Here is a 24,612-nt window from a genome sequence, read left to right as displayed (position 1 = left end):
ATAGGTATATAATAGCAGATGAGAGCAAGAGAGTACAGTGTTGTCAGCTTTATTGTGGCAGGGCCGTCATCTTTACACAAGGTACCTCAGGAAAACTAATAAATTTTTTAATATCGATTTTCCCAATAACTTTTCCGCGTACTATTGCTATTTTGTTCGCACATGTGTATCATCAAAATGATTATAAAAAAAATATTACAAAGAATCATTTGTATGACTAGTACCCCACAGGGGCCCCTCAATAGATACGACACCAAACGCCCAAGCCTCCTTAGAAGCAAGCAAAATATTTATAAAAATACTAAGAAACTAGTATTTGAGCTTGTTTAAAATGTTACTATCATTTTCTCAAAATAAATATTGACAGGTAGTAGTGGGAGTGAAATGTATCAATAGTAGCACACACTTTTATGACAAGACATAACTTTGCTGATCACCAGTTCAGCCATTGTAAACAATCAGTACGACATGACAAGGAAGCTTAAAGCATATAGTATACATAAATGTATATTATTGGCTAACCTTCTGGACTAAGACAACGACTGGGTATGTCGTAAGCAGCAATAAATATTTTCTTTCATCACAAAATCTCTTAGCATTAAAAAATTTAAATACTTACATTGATCCGTAGTGTCTACTCGCAACGTATATCCACGTAATTACGTTAATGTGAATGAAAACGTTAATCACTTTCATCAGTTTGAGTAAATAACAATTCAGAAAATTTCACTGTACAAAAACTCTGTACATTGAACATGTCATTCTAGGAAAGGCGGTCCAAAATTCTAAAAACATTTGAATTTCGAGCAATCATACAAATTTTAATTTTTTTTTCTAACGTTAAGTTCTAGGTACTCGATATTTCAAGTAGCACTATTCAAGACTGAAAGCGAAATACAGGGTATTAATTTTATCTAAAATAGTATTATTTCGAAAAGCATTCTTGTACTTAAGACTCTTAATAAGATTAATTCCTTGATTTGCCAATTTTTAAAAAATAAAGTGGTAAAGCGACAGGCCAGGAATGGGTAAATCCATAGACATATACGAAATATACACGCAAAGAAGGTTCGCACTGTGTAAGACCATAGATATATAAGAAATGGACTGCTCGTTCTTGTGTACGGCAATGAAGCACAAATAGAAAGAGACACAATACCGAACGTGTGAATATGTCCTTCTCTCACGTTGCCAACGGTGGAAAGGTTGCAATAGCTGCACCAGATGGCATTAGTTTACTGATCCCTACCTTTGGCAATGTGCAAGAGAGACAGATACCCACATTCGATGTTGCTTCTTTTTTTACACGTACTTCAGCAGACTTGTGAAGTTGGCGCCCGTAAATATTAAATATTAATATTTTGCAGCCATTCACGGCTTAAGCGATTCCTCCTCACTTGCGGATTTATCCTCTACTTGAATTTTTATTTGCGGATCAATAGTTTGCGAGATATTTGCAAAATAAAAAGTCAAAAATGGGCGCGGCGCTGAAGTATAAAAAACTTTGTTTTAAGTGCTAAATTGGGTTAAAATCCAATTCTACCTGTACGATTCGATTCCTTCTCATTTGCGGATTACCGAGGTATATAAATTAATGTAATTAAATGTCACAAAGTTTGTAAATAATGAATTTAATTTTTGAGTAAGAAAATCTAGTAACTTTTGTCTAGTGACTTTTGGCCCAGTGCTCCGTTCCTGTTCGGTACATGTCGTACCTCCATACATCGGGTTCTACAAAATTTTTATCAGAATAGAAAACTTTAGTAGTTACTAATCTATTAATTATTAGTTATAAGTTATTCAGCTTTTGGGTCGATACACTCACACACACACATACATTACATACTTCAAACTCAAGGAAAAATTTATTTGTCACTAGGTACAGATTTTTTATCTTTAGAATCTAATATCTGGAATCTATTGTGGCAAACACTGTGGACTAATATTTATTCGTTTCTTGCGAAATTTTAATATTTGTTGTTATTCAAGAAACAAATAACAACACAACTAAAAAGTAGCAGTACAGATAACACAATCATTACAAGACAAGCCACAGCTAAGCACACAAGTAATAATTTGGTTTGGACAAGTTTTAGAAATCAGATTGAGCATTTCAATTTCGCGCGTAATCCGGCGAATTGAAGATTAAGTTACCGACCAGTGGAAACGGATAAAAGTGACACAGGCTGTGTTCGCCTAAGGCTCTGTAAGGCTTTGTGTGTTATTAAGTCTGTTAAGGTCACGTGATTATTTATCATAAGTGCGAGTGAAGCAGTGATATCATACTGTCTCCCTCGCACTTATCGTAAATGATCACGTGACCCTAACAGACTACAAACGGAGCCTATGCAAACACAGCCACAGTAACAAATTTACAAGTACTTAATTTGAAAAAATATTTATTAAATAAGTTTGCTCTAGATTGCATAGTCATCGAAAAATGTGTGTGTGTGTGTGTGTGTGTATTGACCCAAAAGCTGAATAACTCATAACTAATAATTAATAGATTAATTCTTCCTAAAGTTTTCTATTCTGATAAAAATTTTGTAGAACCCGCAGGAGCCGTACCATACAACTTTTTTTAGCTTCGCGGGCCTATGTTATAACATAGGGCGATGTACAGAAAAATAGTTATATGGTACGGCCCCTGTACGGAGGAAACGACATGTACCGAACAACAGGAACAGGAAAAGTTACTAGATTTTCTCACTCAATTAAATTAATTATTTACAAACTTTGTGACATTAAATTAAAATTATTCACATACCTCCGTAATCCGCAAATGAGGAGGAATCGAATCATACAGGTAGAATTGGATTTTAATCCAATTTAGCACTTAAAACAAAGTTTTTTTAAACTTTTGCGCCGCGCCCATTTTCGACTTTCTATTTTGCAAATATCTCGCAAACTATTGATCCGCAAATAAAAACTTAAGTGGAGGATAGATCCGCAAATGAGGAGGAATCGTTAAAGCCCTGAATAGGTGCAAAATATTAATTTTTAATATTTATGGGCGCCAACCTCACAAGTCTGTATATTCTTCTGTAAGTGAAAGCGTACGGTAAGTGAACAGAAGAAGACGACTGTTTTGGTCATGCATCTCCCTCTGCTCTATGCATTGATTAGCTACAGGCTGCTTAACAGTGTATGTAGTAGTAGTCGTAGTGGAGCAGCAGGTGTATATATTGAATTAGAGGCAGAAGAAGGCATTTCAAACAGCCAATTAGGATAAGAGCAGAGAGAGATGCAAGACCAACACAATCTTCTTTCTCTGTCTACCATCTGTATGCGGTCATGGCTTGTTCGCTTTCTCTATTATATTATCTCTATTTTTAGCGTCGTACATAATAACGAGCAGTCTATTTTTCCTATATGTCTATGCTGGGGTCGTACCATGTAACTATTTTTCAGTACATCGGCCTATGTTATAACATAGGCCTGCAAAGCAAAAAAAAGTTATATGGTACGGACCCTGTAAGTGGCAGCGAGATCAGCGTAGAGAAAGATAGCTGCACATACGAGGAATCGTGTCCTTGTCTAGCCGAGCGCTGTGATTGGTCGACTCTCTCTCCTGCTTTTTCGATCACGCAAGGTAGAGCAGACGGTCAGAGAGAGATAGAACTCCCCTTATGCAGTCTTCTTTCTCTTTGCTGATCACGCGCAAATTGCCCACTTGCGTGCTCTATTCTTACACCCATGATGTAAGAATATGAGGCTCTTTTACCGTCAAGCTTGAATCAGATGGCGCCAGGGCACGTCGCGGCTGTCATACTTACACACCGTCAAATTTACAGTTGTGTATTGCGTTCGTGAGCCTATCTGTGTAATGAGCAAAGCAGAAGACATAACCTTTGTAAATGATTGCTGTTGTTTGCAGACAATTTTTGTTTGCATTTACGTTTAAAGATAGTAGGAAAAATGAAGTGCAGTGTAATATCCTGCGATAAGAAAGTGAAATTTAAATTTCCTTCTGATAGTGTGATAAAAAAAAAGTGGCTCGAAGCAATTGGGAGACCAACATTTTTGTCGCTCCCAAGTCATGGCTTACCTGTCCACGAGTTCTGCTTTTCTTTCACTGACTCTTGCTCCTTTCCCTTTTAAAAGCTTTTTCAATTCTGAAACTTTGAAGCTCCCATAATATTCTTTCTTGTCTTCCTTATTCATTTCAAAATTTCAAATATTGCGCTTTACCACACACTTTAATTTCCTATGTACATACAATACTGAAAAGTAATGTTGTGTGAGTGAGACGGCCATGACAGCCGCGACGTGCCCTGGCGCCATCTGATTCAAGCTTGACGGTAAAAGAGCCTCATAAGGTGTGGCGTTCCGAGGTCTCATTTTCGTGCTGTTCTGCGCCTTCTATCACGATGCCATGTTTGAGGGAGATGTAACTACTACAGCGCTGAAGAGCCTATACAATGAAACGAAGTGCCAAAAGTTAAAACTAAAATTGATCCCTCGCATCCACCTGGAAGTTAGACATGTATATATATATATATATATATATATATATATATATATATATATATATATATATATATATATATATATATATATATATATATATATATAGATATAGATATAGATATAGACACACGTATGAATATACATGTACGTAAATTGATTAATGATTACCTATTTAGTCAGGTTTTTATGTGTAAATAATTATGAATTGTACATTTGGTCACTGAAACAACTCGAATGAAAATATTGAAATAAAAAATATACATTGTTTTACGAGTTTCTTGATGCTAATATGCTTTACGTTTTAAAAGCTTTTGAAATTCGCAGACAGACATGGCGGCGTGATGAAAGCGTTCCTGACTGGTCGATCAAAATGGATGCGCAACGCCACACCTTATATTTTCACATCATGCTTACACCTCTATGTTTAGCGCCGTACATAAGACATAAGAACGAGCAGTCTATTTTTCATATGTCTATGATATTTCAACAAATTTTCAGGGTCTTGGCCACCTAGCGAGTAGAGCGTGAAGCGCGAGAGATGTGAGACGCCACATGTGTATAGGCCCTAGGGAGTAGAGTTTCGTTATTCTATCTATAGTAGTACATGCTTCATAGTTTTTCCACAATTAATTGTTATTTGTGATAATAAATTATTTCTCGTTTAATTACTCTAGTTGAACGTGTGTTTGATGATTTAATGTTTTCAGATAACAATCCTATTCTAAAGGAAACCTTGAACTATATTTGAGATTAAAATATCAATATAATTATTTAGTTTAATGATTAAGAAGTAATGTGGTTATGGGTTTATAAGTGAATTATCAAAAGTTACATCGTGTAAATAAGTTATACTGTATATAATATATTTATACTAAATATTTGTCTGTAAAAATATACTAAATATTTATCTGGAAATATATTACAAATTTTTCGTATATTATTTACAGAGAAAGTTACTTTTGACAACTGTTTTTAAAATTAAAGTATCTAAAAGTTAGATTTGGCTATAAATATAACATATTAAGTTTTGCCTCGTGTCTATTTGCACTAAATACACGTAAAAACGTAGATATTATATAGAATAGATAACACCTGGAATAGTATGTGGAAGTATTTTGATTTATTAGGATAATGTAAGGCCTACATCATTGTAAACATAGAAATCGCTCTACTAATATCTACGTATTTACATTAATTTGATGCAGACAGACCCAGCATTATTTTAATCCTGCATCAGGTAACTAAGTCTATTTGCTTACATTTACTTTTAGTGAACATGCAATATTGTTATCACATACATGCAATGCTAGTTTACAAAGTATATTATCTTGGCTCTAATTTAACAAAGAGTAAACCTATAATAGCTTGCAGGTAACACGGAAACCAATGCATTCTTTTTGATGAATTTTTGCTTCATGAAGAATTTTAAGGATTAGGTAATAAGCCTCATACTTTCCAAGTATTTTATAGGCTGATGCTGACTAGGTGCGACACAATTTGGTAAAAGCTTGACATATAATCGTTCACTGTAAAGTATTTAGAAATTCTGACTTGACTAAGGATATTTGGTCGATTCTGCCGCAAGTGGCCCATTTCGTGTCGAGAGCTCATGCTTCTACAATAACTAAAACTGAATGCTCAAAATGCTTGAAGTTATGTTAAAAGTGTTTTACTCTCTTGAAAACAACTTTCTCGCTGAAATCTTGTCTCCTTAATGAGATAATTATGGGGGTTCCAGTGGGAGGAGCTTAGAGGTTGTAGATGGTGTAATTGATAGATAACTGCCGTCCTAGAGAAAAAGAAGCATATGTGCCACAAGGTTAACATTGCACTTACTCCTTTTTTCCCTGGAATGGCAGATAAGAACCCACTGAATCCAGTGATGTCTTTATTTACCCCTCTTATCGTGCAAAATTTCGAGTTATTTACTCTATTAGTTCGCACGTTATACACAACCTCTAATGGAACAACATAAATACATCATAATTTTCTAACCGTAATATGGGAGTTACATACTAGGACAGTATTAACTATTTTGTGGACAAAAATATCAGCTTTCAGATGGGGCCTTGCAAAACGTAGATGAACGTAAAAAATACGAGATATTCCGTAAAGTATTCATCGAGTGGTTGTATTCCTCTTGTATTAGAATACAGTTTTTATAGTAACACACATCATATGGGTCATTCTATTCGAGGGCCAGAAGATTTGGTTTTTAATTAAAAAAAAAATTTTTTGTGTTGTCCGTGACCAAAATAAGCTAAAATTTTTTGGGCCCTGCTGGATTTGTACGAGAAAATTTTTTTAAACTTTTTTTACTGTACTTTTCAAAAATAGTAGAATTACGGGTTGGAAAAGTTATCTTGAGATCATGATTATACTTCTCACAGTCAAAATTTAACTGTATCCTGGCACTTGTTCGATGTACTAAGTGCCTACTATTGTACACTACACTATTCCAGCCGATAAGTTAACATTCAGTGAAGATACAATGCGTTTTTTATGATTACGAGCTCGTAGCAAAGAAAGGAGCGTTACGGGCTCTTATGAAATCGTAAAAAAATCGAGATTGTAACGCACCAAACGCAAATTAAACTTTGCTACGATACTTGTATTATGTACGCTAGGTAACTACCTATGGTGTGAAACGCCCGTGCTATCTCACGGATGTATTTTTCAATAGAGAGGTGAGAGAAGCTGAATAGGTATGTGATAACCATGTAAATAGAGCAATTTTTTATAAGATTTCAGCTTTGTAGATTACTTGTTTGGTAAAACACACTTATTTCTACTACTCGGACACCAAATTCAACCATCACAAACATTCATAACCCTTTCAGCATCCCATAATCATATAAAATTTGAAAACAAAGTAACTCTTTGTACATGGTTATCACATACCTGTTTAGCTTTTCTCACCCCCTTATTAAGGCATTTTGACAACTGATGTCGCTCCTGGCGGTAGTTACCTAGCGTATATAAAATAGCTCAATTTTAACCCGCCACCTTCCGAGTCGATAACCGAACGTTTCAAAAAGTTACATAACATTTCTTAGCGCTACGGGCTCTAGGTTTTATTTTTGGGAGACAGAATCTTCGAATTCGCGAGCCTGTAGAACTGGTTTATTGGAATGAAAAATTCGAAAAAAATTCCTGCAACAACCTTGACGTATGTAGAATACAAAACGCCCTATTAAGAGTTCCCAAATTTTATTGCATACATTTGTAAGAGTGTTTTCCGTTGAAATTTTAAATTTATAAGATTTCGGTCCTGCAACTTTAACAGCAACCAACTCTAGGATAAAATTTTTTTTGCTGCCTAAAACTCGTGTAAATATTGTTTGTGTTAACAACCTTGAAATCCCATACCGTAGAAAAATTAAAAACTCCGTGTTTTAATTGCAGACGTCGTCAAAACTGTAAATTTTCGAATAAGACATGAGCCCGTGACGCTAATTTAGACCTTTTTTTGCACTAAACTAAAGGAATATTCTTTTAGGTCTGAATTATGTTGTACCTTCAGCAGTAAACATCCTTTGAGTAATTAAAAAAGTTCCCAGATCGATATCTGCTTACACGACTTAGTATTCGACATAAAATATGCCGTTTTTAGTAGAATGACCCATATACTATACTACGGTGCTCCTACATAAACCTGCAGCAGTGATACCAACTTTCACAATTATTTTTGGGTTGGTACCACTGCTCGCTGGAGCCTCCTTAATAAAATATAGGCAAAATGTTACTTCCGTACCCTGTCCCAATTTCAATTTTGCACCTAAAAGCTCGTGCTGGGAAAAAATGATCTTTTTCGAAATATTCTCGCACATACTTTGTCAAGTATAGATGTCGTATGTTACATAATACGTATGGCATAATAACATTAATTTTTAATATATAAGCAAATGTCCCATAATTTGAACTTAAACATTGGTTATATTTATCTAATAAACTTAGGTTATATAGCGGGAATATTTATAAAAACCGCACTGTTGTGTTTTGTAACACTATTTAATTGTCATTTTTCTAGTCTCACATTAAAATAAGACAAATGAACTAGCCAAAGCTGTAAAAAATACCAATCTCTTTAAATGACACATTTTTATTTTTTATTTTCTTGTGTATTACAATATTGGTCACTTCCGTCTCTTCCTAGACCCGCCACTTTTTTACTTATACAGGTAATGAGAATTCTTTTTCTTGTACTATTTATTGAGGAAGAATGTTTTGTTAACGGAAAACTGTTTATGTTAAGTCTACGAGCCGAAATAGCAGTTTCAAGCTTGAATTGTTACTTCTGTATCCGTCACTTCCATACCTCTCAATTCTAAAAGCATCTCTTAGCATTATATAACTTTTTTTTCACTATTGGTATAAAACGTGAGACGCGTGTCTCGAAGTTTGGTCTAATTGGCCTTTCTTCGTTTGAATTATCGATGATCATCGATTCAACTTATAACACTAGTAGTGAATGAGTACACTATTTCAGATGGTCCTAAATAGGCTCAAATGACTGTTAAAACCAAGCACTATCGTTTAAAAAAAATTCGTTGAACTTGGTACTTCCAATCAACAGTTAAAGGGAATTTTTTTTTTTTTTTTTTTATTCATAAACTTTTCGGCAAAAATCTGTAAAATTTCATTTGTACCGATTTTTATCGCTCCTCTTTCAACAGCTATAACTTATGAATAGAGGCATAAAATGGAACAAAATTTTTTTTTTAATCGATAGGGTTTCAGTGTAGCTGTTATTTAATCTGAGTTAGAACACCGTTACTATACCAACAGCCTAGTTTCACTCATCAGAAGCAGACGTATTTTTTCGAAAATTGACTTGTACAAAATATATGTATCCTTTGACCCAAAAACTTTAAAGTAAAATCGCTTTTTATATTTTTTGTGGATAGTATTTAAAGCACAACTACTATGAAAAATAATTTTTTCAACCACTTTTTTTTTAATGATACTTCAAAGCATTGTGAGCTACTTATGGCAGAATCACCCATCTAGGAAGAATGGGAAGAAAAGAAAATTCATTGTTAAGGTTTTTTTATCACGCAGCCTTAATTTGAGAACCATTTTTTTTTTTACGCATTCTCAGTGCTCTTTTTACGTACGACCTATTGAGCAGTACTATATACCCAGATCAAGATGTCGCGCTATGCTATTTTCAAGTAGTTCTTGCACTTGATGCTGCAGTTCTGCTTTTAGTGCACTAGGTAGCATATACATATATATACTCACGACCTCTAGAACAGCGTTGTATCGATAAAAAAATATGCTTACCACTGAGCCAATGCCTCTCCTAAGGTAGCATACATTACTTTGTAACCACGGGTATGCCGTCAATTGTTGGTATAAGGTGGGTTGCTATGTTTGTTGATGTCAACTTGTCTTCTTTAATTTGAAAATTCTAGAAATACCGTTCTATTAACCTTTTAGCTTGAGTTGTTTCGACGCTTTTAGCATTCCTAAGTCCATTCCTAACAGCTTCATCCCGGACTAGTGATTTTTTTCACTGCTATCGCTGACTTGTTGAAAAAAATAGACACCATCGCTTGTGATAGGAATATCTAGTTCATCGAATAGTTCGTGATTTTACTTTAAGTTTGTCTCTTTTTCCCCCGAGTTTTCATCGTCTTGTTATCTACGGTAATTTTCCTGTTGATAGATAATAGCATTTTCCTATGCCTTACGTTAAGGAGAATTCTACCAACTTGCAAATACAATAATTTGTTGCTATAGTTAATTCTCACTTTATTGCGAGTAAGGATATCGGCTCTTAAGGCTTCTTCAAAAAGTAATTTCGAATCATTTGGGATGACCTGAAATGTAGTTTCTTAAGCTACGAAGTTAATGACTGTGCCTCCAAGAATTTTCGTGCATTTTGCTTTAAACCCACTACTTACTCTCTTATCATTTACGCTTCTTTAGTAGTGTTCGAATTCATCGCTACTCTTAACTATACTAGCTTCTGAGCCCGTGTCTATCAGAAGCTATCGGAACTTAATTTAAATTTTGTCTAAATTTTGTGACACGGCCGAGGAACTTTAATAAGTGGCGCTCGAAGCTTAGTTCATACTTCTTGGCGTATAGAAAAAAACGTATTCCTGATATACTATCGTAACGGATATTAAATGATTCTTCTAAGGTGACCGCAAAGTAGGAGCCACGCTTACTCTCTACGGCTAGTCTTCGGACTATTTTGAGCGAGCGAGTTCAAAATAAAAAGCGCATCAAAATCGTTGATATCTCTGGAACGCAGCAATCAAAATTGATGGTTGTTTTATTAATTTGAGATAGCTTTAGAAAATACTAAGGTTGGACAAAGTTATAACCTTCTAAAAACATTATCATTAGTTATAATATAACAGTAACAAAAATTTTTTTTACAAACCTTTTATTAAGAAATATTTTTCCTCGGAAATAACTTTGACATTCTTTATTAGTAATGTTCAAGCTTATTATTATTATTATTATTTTTTTTTTTCATACAAACATATCCCGATCGGAAATCAGATTACTGGTCCCATCAAGTAGTATACGGCCCGCTTACGGAATCCGTAAGCATATCCTCATAGCCCGAAAATATGTTGTTACCAGGATCGTGTACGGGTTGTATACGGGAACCATGGATTCGGGAAACGTACACAGCCCGTACTCGGCCCGTATGGGTGAAATGACTGAACGTACAGGTTATCTTCCTCGACTCCGACTCAAAGCCAACGCACTGAATAGACATAAGGTGCACAGTGCACAAGAATATCATTGGTTGGTATACCTATGTACATGATGCACAGTACGGTACTTCGGTGTGCTTTACGTTTTCACAGGTATAGATATTCTAACTAATGTTATTCTTGTGCACTGTGCACCTTATGTCAATTAGAGTGCGTAGTTATATGCTGAACTGACAGGAGGGAGTATGGAGAGGCTAAAACTGAAGCAGGCTCTTGGACAAGTCATTAATTATTGTGCAGACTGGGATGGTGGTCGAAAAAAGCGAGTGTTGAAAAAAAAACATGTAGGTAATGAAAATGTAGAGGTTATTTTATAGTTATTAAAAAAAAAGTCTCGAAAAAAGTACAAAAATGTAAGCACTGCGTGATCTTTCAATAAAAACGTTTACACACAAGGCGTGTTCATTATTATTATTATTATTATTATTATTATTATTGTTATTATTATTATTGTTATTATTATTATTATTATTATTATTATTATTAATATTATTATTGTTATGATTATTATTATTATTATTACTATTACTACTACTACTGTTATTATTTTTATTGTTATTACTATTTTTCTTATAATTATAATTATTATTTCTATTATTTTTATTACAAATTTGAAAAGCAAACACAATTTCGATTATATATCTATATATATATAATTCATGCTATAACTATGTTACATTGCCTCACTGGCCGTGTACGGACACCATACAGCCCATGATATATTCGGTTTCCGTACATAGCCCGTACACGAACCTGGTAACAAAACGTTACGGTACCGTTAAGTAAACGCATACTGCCCATATTCCTACATCACGGTATCCTTAATGAGCCGTATACTTACCAAAGGCTCTGTTTCCGATCTTGGGTAAACAAGCGTATATACCCGAATAATTATTGCCATAAATCAAATAGTATAACTTTTACAGATTTTATAAATTAAAAAAATGTTTTAAAAACCCTTTAATATTTTCACGATAACTATTACTAATTTTATTCTTACTAGTACGAGATCAATCTTAACCATCGAAGAATCATCTTGGATGTTAATTGATTTGATTTTCGTACCTTTTTATACAAATCGATTTGTGGCAATAATTATACATGTGTGCGCGCGTATTTACCATGTGCTATTAAAAATGTAAAAAAGTAAATAAGAATTTAAAAAAAGAACTGTGGGTCGCGGGACCCATGGAAGAAGCGAAGCTTCCATAAGGTTTTTTATAACGGATCTCGTTTTTAAAATTATATTACTTTTTGGTAATTGCTTATTTACATTATTTTACTGAAAAAATACAAAATTTATTAATTTTCATGTATCATTCCATTTTGTTATTGACACTATTTTGGCCTTTAACGGTGGTAACTATTGGCTTGTGGTCCGATAAATATAAAATATGAATCAGTGATTAAACGTAACCTAAATAACGAGCAGAGATGGCATGGATCTTTGTTCTATATTTAGTGGTCGATTGCAATGGGTTATTAAACATATTTACGTTAAATTTTTCTTTAACAATTGTATTGATGGTACAGTGGCTTCGGAAGAAAAATTATTATTAAAATCTCCGCGTGCCACTAATGAATCTTATAATCTTTTTGAAGTATTGTAGAACCCTCATCTGTAAACATTCATAGTTGTTCGTTAATAAATTCAGTTAGATTGTTAACTGAAAAATTTCTCCTATTGAACTCTCATCAACATTAGCACTTCTAATAATTGGAATGCAAAAATTTTTCAACTACTTAAATTTCTAAGTCATTTGGTAACTTGGCACACGGTTACATTTATTTTTTCGATATTTTATCTTGAAAATCTGTACTTGACCCGTTTGATTTCAGAGTTTCTTAAGTCTACTTTCACTTCTAAATTTTCGCGCCCGTTTAGTGACGTAACTCGGTTTATGATAATTTCCCGATTAGAAATTAAAATCAGGAAGTGGTCAAGGCCAAGCTTGGTTGCCGAGATCTCAATATTAGTACAAGCTTGGTAGTGAAACGGCATGCTGGTCAGGGTGCAACTTGGCCTGACTTGGCTTGACTGCTCCCAAATCACTGCCGGAATTCGTTCGCATATATACAATATATAATATGTACAAATATACTCAGCAAAATTCTTGCGAGGCATGCGCAGACATTGTTTTCGACGCTTTCGTGCTGCATATATATGTGTTATAAATATGCATGGACAAAAATTGGTAATGGCTTTGGAGCAGTCAAACCAAGTCACCCTGACCAGTGCGCTATTTCACTGCGAAGCTTAGCCCAATATTGGTTGCCTGCATTGGGCCCAAAGATTAAGCTTGCCAGCTTAATCGCTTTTGCAATCGAATTATTTTTATATTTTAAATGAATCACGTCTTCTCGTCTACTAATGATTGAGAAACGATGATACTGGTTATCCTTAAAAAAAATTTTGGTACATCGTTCGAGATTTGAATCTGGGACCTCCACGTGTTAATCAGATGCCTAGTCCGCTGTGCCATAGCGTTACTCTGTTATCGCTACGTAAATACAATACATTTACCAATTCCCCCTTCACTAAAGTATAGTTGACAGAAAAAGAGAGAGAAAGATAAAAAAAAGAGGGAAAATCAAAGGACACATACGCTACGCTACGGTACGTACAGTCGAGAGCGCATGCTTTGGGGGGGGGGGGGGGGCGAACAGAAACGACAGGAACAAGAAAAAGTGTGATGCTTTCCCCTGATTTCGTCTAGCGAGGGCCTTACATAAGAAGCTTTACTTGAAAAAAATAATAGTAAACTTAAACATTACCAATAAAATATTTCAAAGTTATTTCGGAGGAACAATTTTTCTTTAATAAAAGGTTTGTAAAAAAAATGTTCTTACTGTTAATATTATTACTATTAATGTTTTTTGGAGGTCGTAAATTTGTACAACCTTAGTATTTTCAAAAGCTACCTCAAATTAAAAGATGAAGCATCAATTTTCGTCGTTGCTTTCCGGAGATATCGTCAATTTTGATGCGCTTTTCATTTTTGACTTGCACGTTCAAAACAGTCTGATGACTCACTGTGGAGAGTGGGCGTAGTCTCCTGGCTGCTCGCAGTGGCACATAGTGGCTCACCCTACTACCTGGGAGTCTGTTGAAGCTCAAGCAAACGAAAGAACGAAATTGGTATTTAATTTTTTTTAAAGATTTTTAGTTTTTTTTAGGCGCAATAAAACTTGTTTTGACCACTTTGACCAATTTTTGGGGTCCTTTGCTAAATTTCGTAGCTGTTGAAAGTAGTACAAGTATTTATAAATGTAAGAAACTAGCGAAAATAATTTTTTCGTTCTACTATCAATTTTCCGAAATTTCACTAGATCCCAATCGAATTATATTATACTGTAACGTCAGTAGCTGGATGTTCGAAATTTTTTAATTGCCTGACACACCCACTCTTTTGCATCGTCCTCGCTCTCTACTACTTCTATTCATTCGCACAAACAGCACCAAAAAGCAAAGGCATTTGACTTATCTTATCGCCTTCGAGAAGAAAGTGTTTCAAAGAAGTCACACCCACATGCAGTGGACTTTCATTGCTATAGATAAAAATTTCTGTGAGAACCCAGACGCTGCAAACATGCCAACTTATGGGAAAATTCCAAGATAAGACCATCACCAAATTTTGTTTTTAGTCAAATAAAGACGAAGCCACACACCTCATCGGCCATTGGTGCCCTCCTTACTCTTGCACTAAAACATGCAACCTCATACCACTACCTCCCTGTACAACTAAACAGCCTCTTTTTCCCCTTTCCTTTCCACTCTCAATAATATTAACAGTACGTAAAAACGTGATTATTCATAAAGATAAATAAACAATAAGAATAATTACTGACAACATTTATACTTAGATTAATGAACGTGGCTCACGAAATTACTATCATCAATACTAATGTTGTTACCATTACTATTATGTTTATTTTTATTGTTATTATTATCATTATTATTACTATTATCATTGTTATTATGATTGTCACTTGTACGATTACTACTACCATTATTATTATTATTATTATAACTACTACCTCTACTAGCACTATTATTATCATTACTACGATTATCATATTCGCTATTATTTTGTTAATAATAATTGTTATTCGCTATGACAACTACTACCACTACTAGAACTATTGTTATTATTACTACGATTATTATATTCGCTGTTATTTTGTTATTACAACTACTACCACTATTGGAACTATAGTTATTATGTTTGCTATTATTTTTTAAAATTTTTACTATTACCATTATTATTATCACTATTTGTATTACTTCAAATTGACTTCTATTTTTTTTCTTTAGTAATTAAGTGTGCTCGCTCTTTAATAAATTACTAGCACTTTTTTAGCAATAACATTAGTTATAAGAAATGCCAGCTGTAATGAGAGACCGGAGGAAAATGGATATTGTCTCCCCCCTTTTTCTAATGTGTTGGACTGGAAAGAGGATTTTCTAAAATTTGCAAACCATTACGTACTGGAACCTGAGTGGCGGCCCCGAATTATGCAAAGGCGTGACCTAAAAATCAAGCTTTCCTATTCGATGATCGCTTTCCCAGTTCGCACTCAGGACCTCTTCCCAATACCCCAACTTTGCGTGTACACAAGAACGGCACCCCCGAATGAACCCATGTGAAACCGTATACAAGGCCCAAAGCCTCCTACACTAGCCAGTCTCAATCAATCGATCCTACCATCCTTGACTCTCTTTTGGTCGAGGTCTTCTGCTTGACTCGTCTTGGTCAAGTTCTCTATACCGCTGCTCTCAATTGGCGGTACTCTTCCAAATCATCCTTGATTCCTTCAGTCAAAATATCGGTAAATTCGGGTTGCCTCTAGTATTGGTAGACAATAAACACAGTAAGTCAAAAAGAAAACAAAACGAATCTTTTTCAATTTCCGCCTACGCACCCATCCTTACGAACAGCCTTCCCGAATCCCTCGAACTGCTTGTCTTTGGACAAAAGAGCAAGCGAGTTGACCTACTCACGGGTATCTTTGACCCGTCTTGCGAGAGTGGTTGGCGTGGGGTTGCACTTCCCTCACGTACTTTACGGCCTCGCATTACGGCCTATTTTCGTCTATCTGACTACCTGGACGGGAGACACAAGCAAAAAGAATCCTGAGCAATAAGTGAAAGCTTAGCTCAAAACTCTATACGTTACGCCGACGTAATAATACTATACGGCTTCTTTTAAGTATCTCATTCTGGAGTGGCCTAAATGTGCTACCACAGCTGTCCTGAGCAACAGTGTACGCTCTAGCCCTTACGTGGGAAAAGTATGCATTTAAATTTGCGATATGTTTAGAGAATACCACTGCCGTCTCAAGCACTGGTGCACACTCTAGAGTCGACATCCACGTAAAAATTATTCATTAATTTTAGACGATACATCTGGAAATAAGCCAGCGAGTTATTAGTGACCAGGTATTTGGGTGAACTTTGTAGCTTCGTGAAGATGACACGAGTTCCTGCTTACACTAAACCGCAACTTTTACTGGGTGCGTGGTTGGCTCGTGATCCTGAGGTGGTAGAAACGGTTTTTACAAACGGTTTAAAAAAGTTTTTCGGGATAAAATCTTGAAGAAAACTCAAAAGCTAACGGTCCAATTAGCTAGGATTTCTCTAGTTCAGCCCCTCAAAAATTGGCACTCTCCACATGTGGCTTGCTCTTTTACATGAGTCAAGAGAAGGGAAGATGATATTCAGTAACTCATGCCCTTTTTTTCCCTTTAACATTTAGATTTTACAAACTTTTAGTGATGACTTGATATCAATATTGAGATAGAATGTTACTTATACTTATTATTGCCAGGCACTGTTTGCTTATTCACTCAAGCCTATTGCAAAAGAGTGGTATGAATCGTTTAACATTTTGATTAACTGCTTGGTTAAATAAACGGTTGGTATATTACGGTATATCAATTGGAAAAATTATAAATGCAATTTTAATTAAAATACATCGTAACATTTGTAGTACTAATAATTATAACAATAATAATAGTACAGTTATGATAACAAAAGTGATGATCATAGTGTGACGCCGTCGTGTAACTTCTCTATATTTAAATTTTACCTTAGTCTATGCTTTATTTTTAAAATTATTTTAAAATTTAAACTTATTTATCAGTGTGGCTGTTTCCCGCTAAATTTTTTCATCAGTTAGTTTCTTAAAGTTTTTACATTTTCTTATATTGAAAAGCATTTTATTCAAAATACTTGATATTCATGGCATACTGCCGATTAGTTTATTCTTGATATCAAACGTATGTACAACATTTCGGTTGTATATTCGCAATCCTTTTAAAGCAAACTGTAACAATTAAAAACAAAGGACATACTTACCTAGAAATCACACAAATCGTATAAAAAACCGAGAAAACGATGGTAATGGCCTAAGTCTCAACACTTACAAATAAACAACATCGAATATTCACTCAATTTTTGTACAACAAAAAATGTATTTTCTCAACTTAAAAATTAACGATCTAGTTCTACTCACGATACCATGTGTACTAAGGTTTTATATGACATGTATACAATGATAATAACATTGTAAGGAACATTTTTTCCAACAACTAACATGTATTAAAAAAGCGCAAGATTTAAAAAGTAACAATATAAGTAAGTTAAAAATTAACGATTAGTAAAATCAAATGAAAACAACAATATTGCAATAAAACAACTATATTGCAATAATGGGTAAATATAAAAATTATGTAGAAAGGAAAAAAGATATTAGCTTATCAAACTATCAATGTATTTTTTTTAATCGAACCCAAGTTTTGTGTACCACTGAGTCTATTAATGTTATTTTTTCGTTTTTTAAGGTAAATCATCTCTAAGACCAAACATTTATAATAGTTATTTTCTTGGTCTAAGGTTTCAATCGAATCACGATCAACATTAAAACAATGTCTTGTATTAAGAGTATGAGTAAATTAAGCCGATTTTTCACTCTTATCCCTTTTACTTATATTACAATAATTATCTATCTCACACTTTTTACATTTTTTATAAATTTCTTCATGTTCGACTCTAGTTTCTAAAGTTCTAAAGGACAATGAAGAGTAAGAGTGAAAATTTAAGTACATGCATGTATCGGCTTTTTAAACAAATTTGCTATAAGTGAACCATCTTGTAGCTTTTTTATTGCAATGTCTAAAAAACTTATACTGTTATTGATGGTGTTTTAACTGTGAATTGGATATTTTGATCATAAAGCTTCATTATTAACAAAGCATTGTTCATAATTGTTGTGTCTCAAATAAAATAATTGAATGATGTTATACATCAAAAAAGGAAGAATTTGAGCCCTGTAGGACCTCTGAATTATTATTTTGAGGCTTCGTAAGAACGAGATTCTTTGAGATTTTCTACTATCGTGTCATTGCAACAGCTTTATTATAAAAAATGAATTGTTAATAATTGTTCTGCTGAAATAAAATAACTGTATAATATTTTACATGTAAAAAAACAAGATATGAGCTCTGTAGAACCTTTGAATTATTATTATTTTGAGGCTTCGTATGAACAAGATATTTAGAGAAAATCTCAATTTCTCGCCCTTACAGCAGTTTTATTATAAACAAAGCATGATTTATAACTGTTGTACCTTAAATTAAATAATTAAATAGTATTGTATACATCAAAAAAGAACGAATTTAAGCCCTGTTGGACCTTTTAATTATTATTTTGAGGCTTTATATAAATAAATACAATGTACGCACATTCTATTCTGTAATATTATTCATTTAATTTATGTTGGTCGCTGTTTCATTACGTACTCGTATGTTATAAGTTGTATAATGTTATTTATTTACTCGTGCAACGATTGGAGATACAAATAAAAAGGCCTTATAAGTAGTAAAGCCTTTTGAATCTGATCTTCAAAACGGTTTTTTACGGACCTTTCCATGTAGCTCAGCGACTATCTCTCGTGGTTAGCTTCATCTTCATTGTAATAACGTTTAGTTATACTACAATTATATTTTATATGAAATTCTCTTGTGAATTAGATTAACATTAATTTTCTAGTTTCATTCCAACCATTAGTCGCATATGAATAAATTCTGTATTTTATAATTAGAAGCCGTACGTAGTCATACCACCTGGCTCAATAAACGCTATACTATACTGTACTATACTACTATTCCATTGACTTCAAATTGAAGAATCTAAACGCCTTTTATGAAAAACTTAATGAATTCATAGAAATACCAGTACTCACAATTCAGATGTACCTGTTGCTGTTCTCTAGGTGAACACATTGAGGGTTAAGTATAATGCGCACTGCAAGTGGTCAGCCCATAGAGGTATAAGAATAGAGGAGAAAAGGGGGCGTGATATGCGACAGCAGAATTCGCTACGTAACGGGGCATCTGTCTTTGTCTGGCAGTTATGTTATTGATTGAGTTCTACATGAGATTGAATCAACTGTAGGATTTAGGACGAAGAAGTAGCCAATAACGTGGCTTTGGCAACAAGGACAGATGCCCCGTTACACTTAATTATACTGTCGCTGCCGCTAATGGGCTAGTATAGCGCTTTTCTCCTCTATTCTTATACCTCTATGGGTCAGCCACCTTGTTGCAAAAGAGGGGTACAGGTGGGAGCGCTGAACTGCTCTGGCTATTATTCAATGCGACTTTCTTGATTTTTTTTCAGTTTCCCTTTCAATGAAATTTAAAAAGTGCTTAGGCAGTGTGATGCAGAAATACAGGTAGATAATACACAAATTTTTTTGCAATAAAAAGTTTAATTATCGACCCCTTATTGTAAAAATCACCAATTTCTTGTACCTTGGCCTTAGAGTGAGCTAGAGTATTCTTCTTTTTCTTAAATTCAAGTTTTTTTTATGACAAATGCAATGACGGTTGTTGGGAAAAAAGTATGCAAAATTGTTTGAGATATTTGCAATAGTTTATAAGTTACAAAAAAAGTTTTTAGTGACGAAACGTCAAAATTCACAAAAATAAATTTTCTTTTATTTGTTTTTATTACTAACCTTCAATATCATGTTTTTGTCGAAGCGAAATGTCGATAAACCGACCGTGAAGTATGTAATATCACTACTTCAAAGTTTAACTCAAAAAAATTAATTAACAAAAAATTAAAAATTATTTTGTAATTTTACAAATAGGTATTTGTTATGCTACTTAACATCTATATTTTCTTACGGTTATGTTCAAATTAACATAATCGTTTTTTTTACGTTGATCACAAGTTTTTCGGTATACACAATTTTTTCCCTCACTTTATTGCTTATATCATGTTATCAGCAATCAATAATGGATATGTAAAAGTGGATTTGTAATTTCTCTTAGAAGAATAGAAGTGGGATGTAAGCAAAACACTAAATAAAAAATTGACTATTTCTCATAAATTTTTAAATAAATAAATAAAGCCAATGTTCGAATTGAACAAGACTATTTTTTCTGTATCCCTTGGAGAATTCTAAAGGAAATGTACAATTTTTTTTCTGAGGAAAAAAAACAAGATCAAATCGTATTTTTTTTGTCTCCGGTCAATGGACTATAATTACCAAGCTTTAGAAGCTGCAGACTTATTGAACGCTCTTGCCCACCAGCGTATAATCACGCCAAGGACGTTTACATGGCCGAACCCACGACCTCTACTTGTATGACTCCAGAATCTTCGGTAACGAATGTTATGAAAATCCTGGTTACTCTTTCTACTCAGTCTGACCTTAAAAAAGATACATTTGCTTTACTGACCCATTGACCCACAATAGAAATTCTTTCTCGTGTATTCACGATAAAAATAATATCAAGATGACTTAACCAAAATTCGACGAGTATGATCAAAAAATTGTACATCCTGTATTTAGCTACGTGCCTCAACGTTAATCGATTACTCCTCCACCAAGCTGTACCCCACTACTACCATGGAGTAATCGACCTAGTCACTATTAATACCCTTTAAATTTTTAAGAAGTTCCATATTGGCAACCACTACCTTTTTATCCACCTTGCTACTCGCAAATATATAATCCTTATCAAACTCACGGCTACTCTTACCATCCACAAGTCCTATTTCAGTACTACAACTAAAAGCCACGTCTAAGTTATAACTAAGAACGATACCGAGACTCCCGCCCTAAATCTCCAAAAAACGTGAACAAGACTTGCCGTTTAGACGTGACTGCAAGTTGAAATCTGATTATGTGTCCGAAATTAATCATGAGAACATAATTTACTGAGCCTTCGAGCAAGAACGATATTAAATTCGTCAGCAGTTAAGTTACGTTGCGAAACATTTCAGAAAAATTCTGAAATTTTTGTATTAGATTCAGACGTGGAAGTAAATATTATTAGTATTGACGCATTGAAGAACGGCAGAGAAATAAATTGTGATCATACAATTAAATTAGAAGAAGTAGCTGCATAGTAAATATCTGTAACGGTTAACTTATTTGATACAGATTACGAACTTTACGTTATGAGTCCCAAATTACCCATAAATAATGTGTATATTAGGAGATCCATATTTTACTCCAAAAATTTTTAGAATTCATTACGGTTTAAATGAGTTAAGGAGGTTCCATCCCTCAAAATTGTCCATGCGACACTCTCTATAGTTTGGTATATCATCTGTCTTTCTTGCTCTCCTGTGACAACGTAACCTGTTGTAGTTTTTACCTTGCTTATAAATTCATTTCTGCTCTCACAAGGACCCTCGAGATGTCCAGTAAAATTAAATACGATCGTAAGATATTTTCTTATCATTCATAAAATTTTTTTTTGAAGTTCATTGTTAATAAGCGAGGTAACTGCAATAGAAGCGCTTAAAAAGACGACAGCCCAGAGTTCAACTCACAAAATCCGATAATTTTACAAAAATGTGAAATCTCCTCTCTGATAACAATACATACAAATTGATTTCGAAGAATTCGCTAATTTCTCTACAAAAGAGAACAAGCCCTATTTTAAAAGATTTAAATACTAACGACTTTCTTTCCAAGACATATCATAACAATGCCTTAACCCTCACAGACACAACAGTAGCCAAATGTTATGGGCTTCCGAAGATTCATAAAGAAAACGTTCCATTACGTCTAATTGTTTCTCTCATTAATAGTCCTACATATTTCCTCGCAAAAATAATCCATAAAGAATTAAAAAATTGTATAACAACACCAACATATCAAGTCAACAACAGCCTCGAACTTAAAAAAAAAAACTAAAAAATATTTTAGTTGGCCACAAATATAAATTAGTTTCATTGGACGTCAGCTCCTTATTCACTAATATCTCCGTTGACCTTGTACTCAAAAGTATAGACAGAAGAACTTGTACCATCTTACAGAACTCAAAAATACCCATAGAAAAAATTAGGGAATGCACACAATTGTTATTCGACAGTAATTTTTTCTCATTTAATAATTATTTTTATAAACAAATCTTCGGTACGCCCATTGGTTCTCCAATTTCTCCCTTATTTGCCAATCTTGTAATGGATCATTTCGAAACTGATTGTTTAAATTCATTAAAAGAACAATTTAATCACAGTCCTGCTTTCTACTTCCGCTATGTCGACGATGTAATACTCTGTATAAAAAAAGATTATATAGATTCTGTACTAAATATTTTTAACTCATATCATCACTCGTTAAAATTTACACATGAAATAGAAATAGACGCAAAAATCAACTTTTAAGATTTAACCATTATTAGAAAAAACAACCATCTTAAATTTGATTGGTTCTAAAAATCTACCTCTTCCGGACGAATGCTAAATTACTTTTCAGATCATCTAATAGGCTTAAAAAGAAACATAATTTTTAATTTATTAGATCGAGTTGTAATACTATCGAGTAGAGACTTTCACAAGGCAAATATCACAAAAGTTAAAAATTTACTATTACAGAATGACTATCACATAGAGTTTATTAATAAAAACATAAAACGTAGATTGGACAAACAAAAATACATCCGAAAAACAAAAAATAAAAACGTTTCAACACCTACAATACCTTATGGTAAAATAGGTACACCATATGCAAAAAACAGCTACAAAAAGATATCGACACTATTGAAAGACTACAATATTCTTACTTATCCTTTTATTAACAAAAAACTAAACCAAATTGTAAAATTAAGAAAGATAAGACCGAGAAATGGGAAAAAACCAACTTCATCTACAGATTCAATTGTAAATATTCAGGATGTCCAGCTTCTTATACGGGGGAAACAAAACGAGCCTTAAAACTTCGGACTAACGAACACAAAAATAAAAAAAACATAGAATTAGTAGCTCATTTTCACCAACTTAATATAGTCACACGTTTGATTAGGACAATATAAAAATTTTAGACAGAGAATCTAACTACGATAAAAGGCTGATCTCTGAGATGTTAAACATAAAGCATAATAAACATAGTATTAATAAACAGGAAGATACATGTTTGCTCAACCGTACATACTTTCCGATATTGAAGAAACTTAAACACCTGTAGCGCAAGTTCATTACCTTCCTTTCCTACTCGGTTTCTCTTTTTCGTGCTTGTCTTTCTCCGGGCCGATTCATACAGCTCGATCGACAGTTTATACTTGTTCGCCGACGAATAAACGTGTGGTTCTCGAAACAACTAAATAAATCTAAAATGTATCATACATGCAAATTTATGTCAATTTTAATATTCGTTTAAAGCAGGTAATCTTTGTTGTCGACCTTCGTACGTGTAACATCGTTTGGGTGTTTCTCACAAAAGTGCGTTTTTGTATTTTTAGCTTTAACCTGATGAGGCTGGCACACCAGCCAGCGAAACGTCGCCAAATGTACATCAATAGAAAAAATATAATACTGTGTCGTATTTGTTTCTCACATTCGCCTCCAACAAATCGCTGTTTCTTCTTCTACATATCGACAATTTTCTTTAGTCTTAGTGTTTTTACAATTAAAAATAAATCTCAAGGTCAAAGTTTTAATAATATTGGATTATATTTAAGAAAACCACTGTTTTCTCATAGTCAATTATACGTCGCATTTTCAAGATCCAAAAATGAAAATGGAATTTATCTTTCAATAGGACGAGATCATAATGTGGAAGTATAAAATCTTGTTTGAAAAAAAATTTTTGACGCTATCTAACCTGAAGTAGATTGAAAAATAAAATTATATTGTATTTTTATACGTAGGTATCATTTTTATGACAACTGTTAAGTTTTATTGAATATCTTCAAATAAAAAAAAAATTTATCTTACGACTGATTAATTTTGAAAAATTATATTCTTAATATTAAAATATTTAATTAGAACATGTGAATACATTACGTTAGAAAATTCAATTGCAAACAATTGTCCTGTTAACATTTCAGTATGTGAATGGGACCGTGATAATCTTTGTTTAAACTTAACTTGTAAATT

The 24,612-nt window shown here is 33.6% G+C and overlaps 2 protein-coding genes across 10 annotated transcripts in view; one reads left to right on the top strand and one right to left on the bottom strand.

The window, feature by feature from the left end:
* The window catches only part of BORCS6 (BLOC-1 related complex subunit 6), a 441,611-nt gene extending 440,645 nt beyond the window's left edge, over positions 1-966 (bottom strand). For all 6 annotated transcript variants that reach the window (XR_016293438.1, XR_016293440.1, XR_016293439.1 and 3 more), the window contains exon 1: positions 620-966. The gene's annotated coding sequence lies outside the window, so the exon portion shown is untranslated. The remainder of the gene's footprint in view (positions 1-619) is intronic.
* Positions 526-24,612, top strand: part of Unc-76 (fasciculation and elongation protein Unc-76) — a 495,633-nt gene continuing 471,546 nt past the window's right edge. Inside the window, exons 1-2 of one of the 4 annotated variants that reach the window (XM_089597722.1) lie at positions 5,074-5,323; positions 5,418-5,707. The gene's annotated coding sequence lies outside the window, so the exon portion shown is untranslated. Of the gene's footprint in view, positions 547-5,073; positions 5,324-5,417; positions 5,708-24,612 lie in introns of those variants that run through there. The other 3 variants (XM_089597737.1, XM_089597745.1, XM_089597731.1) reach the window with 3 other exon arrangements.

Source organism: Copidosoma floridanum, unplaced genomic scaffold, assembly GCF_036245765.1.
Source record: "Copidosoma floridanum isolate Cflo_tuat_1 unplaced genomic scaffold, Cflo_Japanese_pri ptg000004l, whole genome shotgun sequence".
NCBI lineage: Eukaryota > Metazoa > Arthropoda > Insecta > Hymenoptera > Encyrtidae > Copidosoma > Copidosoma floridanum.
The sequence above is the reverse complement of the archived record's forward strand: the minus strand, read 5'-3'. Positions and strand labels throughout refer to the sequence as shown.